Consider the following 9390-nt stretch of genomic DNA (forward strand, 5'->3'; position numbering starts at 1 on the left):
CTCGAGCAATTAAACAGAGAACCGACTAGTGGAGATAACATTTTGGACCTTCTGATAACAGACCCGAACATTTCGACTCTGTAAGCGCAGAACAGAGAATCAGTGATAATAAGGCCGTTGCAGCATCCCTGAATATGGAAGTAAATAGGAATATAAAAAAAGGGAGGAAGGTTTATCTGTTTAGCAAGAGTAATAGGAGGCAGATTTCAGACGACCTAACAGATCAAAACGAAAATTTCTGTTCCGACACTGACAATGTTGAGCGTTCATGGAAAAAGTTCAAGGCAATCGCAAAATGCGTTTTAGACAGGTACATGCCGAGTAAAACTGCGAGGGACGGGAAAAACCCACCGCGGTTCAACAACAAAGTTAGGAAACTACTGCGAAAGCAAAGAGAGCTTCACTGCAAGTTTAAACGCAGCCAAAACCTCTCAGACAGAAGCTAAACGATGTCAAAGTTAGCGTAAGGAGGGCTATGCGTGAAGCGTTCAGTGAATTCGAAAGTAAAATTCTATGTACCGACTTGACAGAAAATCCTAGGAAGTTCTGGTCTTACTTTAAATCAGTAAGTGGCTCGAAACAGCATATCCAGACACTCCGGGATGATGATGGCATTGAAACAGAGGATGACACGCGTAAAGCTGAAATACTAAACACCTTTTTCCAAAGCTGTTTCACAGAGGAAGACCGAACTGCAGTTCCTTCTCTAAATCCTCGCACAAACGAAAAAAGGGCCGACCTCGAAGTAAGTGTCCAAGGAATAGAAAAGCAACTGGAATCACTTAACAGAGGAAAGTCCACTGGACCTGACGGGATACCAATTCGATTCTACACAGAGTACGCGAAAGAACTTGCCCCCCTTCTAACAGCCGTGTACCGAAAGTCTCTAGAGGAACGGAAGGTTCCAAATGATTGGAAAAGAGCACAGGTAGTCCCAGTCTTCAAGAAGGGTCGTCGAGCAGATGCGCAAAACTATAGACCTATATCTCTGACGTCGATCTGTTGTAGAATTTTAGAACATGTTTTTTGCTCGCGTATCATGTCGTTTCTGGAAACCCAGAATCTAGTCCGTAGGAATCAACATGGATTCCGGAAACAGCGATCGTGTGAGACCCAACTAGCTTTATTTGTTCATGAGACCCAGAAAATATTAGATACAGGCTCCGAGGTAGATGCTATTTTCCTTGACTTCCGGAAGGCGTTAGATACAGTTCCGCACTGTCCCCTGATAAACAAAGTAAGAGCCTACGGAATATCAGACCAGCTGTGTGGCTGGATTGAAGAGTTTTTAGCAAACAGAACACAGCATGTTGTTCTCAATGGGGAGACGTCAACGGACGTTAAAGTAACTTCTGGCGTGCCACAGAGGAGTGTTATGGGACCATTGCTTTTCACAATATATATAAAAGACCTAGTAGATAGTGTCGGAAGTTCCATGTGACTTTCCGCGGATGATGCTGTACTATACAGAGAAGTTGTAGCATTAGAAAATTGTAGCGAAATGCAGGAAGATCTGAAGCGGATAGGCACTTGGTGCAGGGAGTGTCAACTGACCCTTAACATAGACAAATATAACGTATTGAGAATACATAGAAAGAAGGATCCTTTATTGTATGATTATATGATAGCGGAAAGAACACTGGTAGCAGTTACTTCTGTAAAATATCTGAGAGTATGCGTGCGGAACGATTTGAAGTGGAATGATCATATAAAATTAATTGTTGGTAAGGCGGGTACCAGGTTGAGATTCATTGGGAGAGTCCTTAGAAAATGTAGTCCATCAACAAAGGAGGTGGCTTAAAAAACACTCGTTCGACCTATACTTGAGTATTGCTCATCAGTGTGGGATCCGTACCAGATCGGGTTGACGGAGGAGATAGAGAAGATCCAAAGAAGAGCGGCGCGTTTCGTCACAGGGTTATTTGGTAAGCGTGATAGCGTTACGGAGATGTTTAGCAAACTCCAGTGGTAGATTCTGCAAGAGAGGCGCTCTGCATTGCGGTGTAGCTTGCTGTCCAGGTTTCGAGAGGATGCGTTTCTGGATGAGCTATCGAATATATTGCTTCCCCCTACTTATACTTCCCGAGGCGATCACGAATGTAAAATTAGAGAGATTCGAGCGCGCACGGAGGCTTTCCGGCAGTCATTCTTCCCGCGAACCATACGCGACTGGAACAGGAAAGGGAGGTAATGACAATGGCTCGTAAAGTGCCCTCCGCCACACACCGTTGGGTGGCTTGCGAAGTATAAATGTAGATGCAGATGTAGATGTACTAAAGAGAGTGGTTATACCAGACTCTTAGCGCACTTCTGGCGTACTTTAGCCCACGTTTGCCCACATAGTGATGTACATCATTTCAGAAACATTGGATGAGTTATTCAAGAGAAAGAGCTTCATAAACTGAGCAAGTCAATAATGCGTTGGTCCACTTCTGGCCCTTATGCAAGCAGTTATTTGGCTTGGCATTTATTCATTGAGTTATTGTGGCAAATTCTATTAATTTAGCGCATTAAATCGTCAAAATCCCGAGCTGGTTGGCGGGGCCTGCCCATAAAGCTCCAAATGTTCTCAGTTGTCGAGAGATCCGGCTACCGTGCTGGTCAAGCTAGGGTTTTCGCAAGCATGAAGACAAGCAGTAGTAGCTCTCGCTGTGTACATGCCATTATCTTGCTGAAATGTAAACCCAGGATGGCTTGCCAAAAAAGACAACAAAATGAGGCGTAGATTATTGTCACGTACCACTGGGTTGTAAGGGTGCTGCGGATGACAACCAAAGGCGTCCTCCTATGAAAATAAATGGCCGCCCGAACCATCACTCTTGGTTGTCAGGGTGTATGGCGTACGACAGTCAAGTTGGTATTCCACCGCTGTCCGGGGGTTTCCAGACATGCCTTCTGCCTGGAATGTCATTGACTGCAGTAGAAATGCCTTCAGTGAAGGGCCCCGCGTCGAACTGAGCACCACTGACCAGGAAAGCCGTGTCTGGAGGCGCCCGAACAGCAGTGGGATTTCATCCTGACTGTCGCCCTCCATACAGCCCGACAAGCAGGAGTGATGGTCTGGCGTGCCCTTTCATTTCATAGCAGAGACCCTTTAGTTATCATCCGCGGCACATTTACAGGACAACTACATCGACTATATTGTACGCCCTGTTTCACTGCCCTTAATGGCAATCCATCCTTGCCTTACATTTCAGCAAAATAATGTCCAACCACAACAAGCGAGAGTTTGTACCGTTTGACTTCATGTTTGCTAAGCCCTACGTTTGCCTGCAAGATATCCGGATCTCTCCCCAATTAAGAACGTTTGGAGCATTATGGACAGGGACCTCCAACCAGCTCGGAATTTTGACGATTTAACGCGCCAATTGGACTGAAATTTGGCATGATATCACTCAGCAGGACATCCAACAACACTGTCAATTAACGCCCAGCCCAATAACTGATTGCCTAAGGGCCAGAGGTGGACCAACGCGTTGTGAACTTGCTCAATTTCTGAAGATCATCCCTTTAAATAAATCATCCAGTTTTTCTGAAATTGTAACAATTTGTTTTTCTCATATGTACTGAGTTCCGTCCGATTTCTTTGTGGCTCGTCATTATCTATGTCCTAGAGCGTAATCGTTAAGAAGAAAATACTGAGAGATATTTTACTACAGGCTGTGACAGACATCTTGACTGTCATCCCAGAAGTCACCGACACTAAAAGAGTCTATGAAAAGCATCGATCGAAATATATGTTGCATGACTCAGAAACAGATTCTGAAAAGTACAAATAAGACGCGAAGAGGAACTTCCACGTTGTCTTAGTGCAGCAAAATCCTCCGTGGTTCCAAGAAATGTAAACACAATCTTAGATGTGTAATAAATGAAATATGTTCTGAAAAGGAACGTTCTGTTCATTTTATGGTGTAAATTAAACTGCTGGGATGTCAGACGTGCAGCGAACAGTTGTGTCGTGTTTCCTTCATAGTGACAGAAGTCACACCTTAGGTACGTTGCACCTTCCTGTCTCATGCGGGATATCTATGAAGTCAGCAGTCTCGTTGTTCTATCTCAATATTTTTACTGCAGATTGCAGAGAATGTGCCGTTAAGCCATACGTCACTTTCCCAGAGTAATATTACACAGCCCGCAAGCCAGAAAGCTTCTCCAGTAAGTAATATATTTATTCTGTCTCGTAATATTGTATCGAATGCAAGGAAACCGATCCGACAGTCTTTCTCACTTCGTCATCCTGCAGTTCTCTTCTTTCCAAGTAAAACTGGTGTGTCTTCCTATATAAATGTGCTGGAGCTTGGAACGTCACACAGGATGATAACACAGAGTACTTAAAACATCGTTAGTAGAACCTTCCCCACACCAAACGAAAACACGACGGCCGTTTCCTCAATTTGCTTAATGAGAATGCAAATTGGTGAATCATGTACATCGGTACGAAAATTTCGGTTGTTATTGGAATACGGAATGTGCATGAAGCTCGAATCTATGAGTCTATGAATCTGGGAATGATATGTGTCCCACGCCTTACTGTAAAACGGTTACAAAACATTGTGGTCATGCTGCAAGCGACCCTCATAATAATTAATGTAAATCGTGTTTATTAATTGGTGTCGTCGAATGTAGCCGTATGTTACTGACAGTAAAAGATTAATCAAAGTCAGTATGAACAATTGTTCAAAACTCCTTCAATATTGCATTATGGAAGGAATTCGTTTTTACTGCAGTTAACCCTGGTAGCACAATACACCTCAAACGTGCATGTTTACTTATATTCTCCTTTACAGATGGCCTTGGCCTTTATTATAAATTCGACTGGTTGTGTTTTGTTCAGAATCAACGTTTGAGTTCGAATCCGTAATGATCACATTTCTGGTCCAAATTTCTTCCCACAATCTCATTCTGGATTAACATACCTCTTACTCGGAAATGAAGTGCTTCAGGTAGTTGATAATGTACGTCTAGACGTCATCTTACGGATGTGGTTTACGTACATTTGTGGTCTACCTCATTTTGATCATTTGCTGGTATCTAGATAACCGATTTCTAAATCGATAGGTTGGTATAAGGGATCCAGTGAATAGCATGCCCTTCTCATTTTAGACTACAATACAATGGATTTTTTCCTGTGGTGACATTTGAGATCCTCGGTGTATTTGACTTCTGTACCTAATATCGATGTTCTGAGGGAGTGCATCCGTACTGAATCTGACCAAATATGACACTCTCCAGGAATTTTAAACAAAGAACGGCAAAGAATGGAACGCAGACTCAGGGTGTGCATCGAAAATGGGGTAGGTCACTTTCAACAACTTTTCTAAACGTATATCGTTAAATGTGCTGTGACAATGTAGTGCTGTGACAATGTAGTAAAACGGTGTCACTCCCTAAGGAAAGATTTTCGCACACAAGGTCTTATGGAGTTTTTGTGTTGTTATGATATCAGGAACATATTCCATTCATTTATGGACGATTATTTATAAATATATTGTGTCATTATCCAGATGAAGCTGACATTCGGTATTGGCCAGAATGCTAATTCAGTGTTTTACAGTAAAACGCAGGCTACAGTTCAGAAGACTCTTGTAGAAATTGACTTCGGCCACGTTAGCCTGAAAACATACACCAACCAGCGTGAAACAGTTCCTATTATAGCACAAAAAAGACAGATATGTTACTCTTTGAAAGACTGCGACAGAAAAGTGGGGATCAACTGCCTCAATCCTCATTCCGCCTTTCTCACCAAAAATTTTGGCGTGCGAATATATTTTCACTCTTTCAGCACATAACACACTAAATTCTCGTACCCAGTCTCTCTTTGTCGTGAAGATCAACATCTCCCTGTCACTGCCTGTGCCTATACACGTGCCTCCCCCGCTATCTCCCTTTTCTCCCATTGATTTGCAGTGTATCCCACTGCCACTGTTTTCTCTCTCACTTACACTGCCTTATTTTGTTTTTCTTTCCCACTGCCACCGTCTCCACCATTCCTCGGCGGCTCAATAGTCGTAAGGGGTTGGGGGTGGGGGTGGGGGGGTGGGGATAGTGGAGACCATACTAAGAAAAAAGGAGGCATGTACGTATATTTTTGATTTCCACTGTCTCATCTCTCTCTTTCTCAGACTCCTTCAATCTCCATCTATTTCTACTTATCTTTTACTGCCACTTTCTCTCACTGATGACTAATATCGCCCTCTCTCTTTAGCTCTCACAGCTGTTGTCTTCATTCATCTCTCATTCTCTTTCACTGCCACTTTCTGTCTCCCACCATCACTCTCTACTGTCTCTTTCTCTCCCACTGGCTTTGTAGCCTCTCTCCTCAACTGTAAGTGTCTCTCTGCTACTCTCTTTCACCATAAAAAAGCACGAATATGTCTGCATAGATTATTTTTTGGTGAGGAAGGCGGAATGAGGATTGATTCAGCAGACCACTTCTATACCACAGTATTTTAAAGAAGAACACAGTCGCCTTTTTTGTGCTCTAGAGTAGCATTTTGCTGCTCGTTCCCTTCTTTTCAGTGCTAAAGCACTCTGTGTGCATTGTGTAAAACAAATTCTATATACCACTAAAGGTTTGATAGTTTATTTACATACTTCGACACACGTTTAAGTGCGTTGACACACATAAGTAACAAATAAATATGCATAAAATAATGTTAACAAGAAGTCGTTTGCTTTACATTTTTTCTGGATACTTTGCACATCGATTTCAATTCACTGAAAACGCCTGACTTATGATTTGTGTCTTAAATAAGTGAAAATGTTGTTCGAAATATTTAACTGACTTCACAGTCTTTCCAGTTTCACATAATTTTTGGCTGTTATTTTAAGATTTTTCAGGCATGTTAAGATCCTTTTCAGCCGATTTTGTCACTGCAGTACCACAATTGGCGTTAGGTGTCCATTACAGAGACAGCGCATCATTAAATGATGTGGTGAAAAAATGGCTACTAAAAACATAGCTTGGTGACCTCAGAATTCTTGCCATGTCCATATAACCTTTGCCGTTTGTTTACAACTACATTTATGCTTCGTACGGTAGCTTTGAAGTGCTGGATGTTGTTGACGGATAATAATATCTAATGAAGTTTCGAATTTCCCTGAAAAAATCATCTTACGTACAATTTCGAGACTATCTATTATGAACAGAACTTATAGAAGTGCTCATCTCCACAACTGGTACTTATCGTATTCAAAGAATAATGTTTCTTCGTGGTCTCGGGGACATCACAGCTTTGACTGATTCGTTTACGACACGTTCCAATTCCCAACGTAGTTCGTCATTTATTTCTACATCTTTGTGCAACAGCTGATGTGAAAAATCATTAACAATGTACTTGCACTGATCATTAAACTGTTTATGAACCTTCGCAGTTAGGTCTTTCTTGAAAGTATCTACTTTATTTTCGAACTGTACAACAGTATCTTTTTATTATTTTTGATGTCTCCATGGCATCCGGAAGACTACTATAAGCTTTCATTAATAGTGATGCATCACTTGCTAAAGTATTATACTGCACTGACAATTTGGTGAAATTAGTATTCAATTTTACTGAGTCATTAGATTGTTTGTGCAGTGCTTCTGAGATTCTTTTCTGTTGAGTGGCTGTTTTTATAACTGTACTGTTATGCTGCAAGTTTCATTTTCGTACTTTTTTACATCGCATGAAAATTTTATAACGTGTAATGGGTTCTGTGGACAGTGTACTAATTTACACATTCATTTCTTGTTAAATACCATCTACTGGAATATTTACTTCACACGAAGCCTCATCGGGTTAAGCATTTACCTCACAGTAAGGATTATCTGCATGAACGTCAACATTACATTAACGATCATCAGTTAAACTGTTTGCATCGCTCTCAAAGTGCGATTCTAGATCACATTCTGAAATGCATAAATTTTCAGCTTCTGCATTAATGAATTCTCTTTCCCTTGTGTTAAGCTCCGTGCTACTATCGTCTTACATAGACGTCTTTATAATTTTTCCTATCTTTATCATACCTTCAATTGTGATAGCTTAAATGAATTTCTCGAACACCTCAACTCGCTGCACCAACATACATACAGTTCACGATGTAGGTGGAGCAGCATGGTGCCCTAACGTTTCCTGACGTCCTGGTGAAACGGAAACCTGACGGCAATCTCGGACACAGTGTACACAGAAAACCTAGACACACCGATTTGTACCTAAATGCCTTCAGTTGCCATCACAACTCCCAGCGTGAAGGCGTTTTGCGCACACTTGTTCACAGGGCATGATCGATCTGCGATCACGAGAGCCTTCCAGCAGAACTGCAGCACCTCGCGACAACATTTCGGAAAAATGGGTACAACCGGAAGCAAATAAGACACGCACTCATACAGACTGCGCCAAGAGAACCAGAAGAAGAAACAGAAGAACACAAGTCATTGGCGTGAATTCTGTTTGTCGGCAACACCTCAAGAAAAACTGGCAAAATCCTGGGGAAACACAACGTGAAATGTGTATTCCGACCCCCTGCAAAAACCTTGACCCTACTGGGATCAGTGAAAGATGACCTAGGCCTTCGAAAACCAGGCGTTTATCAAATTTCCTGTCAGTGTGGAAAATCATACATTGGAGAGACAGTCCACACTGTAGAAGAGAGGTGCCGCGAACACAAGCGCCATACCGAATTACGCCAGGCCACTAAAACAGTCGTAGCTGACCATTGTATAAAGACTGGCCATACTATGGACTATGAAAAAACAAAAATACTCTGTCAATCCTCCTACTTCGGCGACTGCGTTACTAAAGAGGCTATCGAAATCCGACTAAAGGACGATCTGATAAATAAAGACAGCGGCTTTCAACTTAGTCAGGCTTGGAAACCTGCACTCAGCCTGGAGAGAAAGATGCGGTCCCAGACATCGAGGACCGCCCCCGACGGCGGTAGCAGGGAGACTGCAGACCCCAGTTCAGAACCAGGCGCCGCTTCCCCCACCACCTCCAGTAGCCGCCGCGCCGGCCGCACCAAAGACACCAGGAGAGGAACGGTGGAGGGGGTAACGGCTAGTATATATAGGGCGCCGAAAGAAACAGCACAGCATTTGTCAGGAACCACCTGTAGAAGCCAGCGTGTACGTCTGCCGAAATATTGTGGAGAAATTACGACGCTACCCGGTCGGATACCCGAGAACAGTTCAAACTAGAAAAGGGAAAATCGACTTATCTAAAAAGAACACTAGGTCTCTCAAAGACAACAAGATCTAGACTAGTATACCTGCTAGCGAGAGAGACATTTGCAATCGAAGACATCAAACTTCGATATATGATGCTGTAACCTCCCACTCACTTATCGAACTTAATGACAGTAAAAATTAAACCGTGTTTGCCTAATGGAAATTTGGGAAAAGCAATTGTCACC

Source organism: Schistocerca cancellata, chromosome 1 (assembly GCF_023864275.1).
Source record: "Schistocerca cancellata isolate TAMUIC-IGC-003103 chromosome 1, iqSchCanc2.1, whole genome shotgun sequence".
Lineage (NCBI taxonomy): Eukaryota > Metazoa > Arthropoda > Insecta > Orthoptera > Acrididae > Schistocerca > Schistocerca cancellata.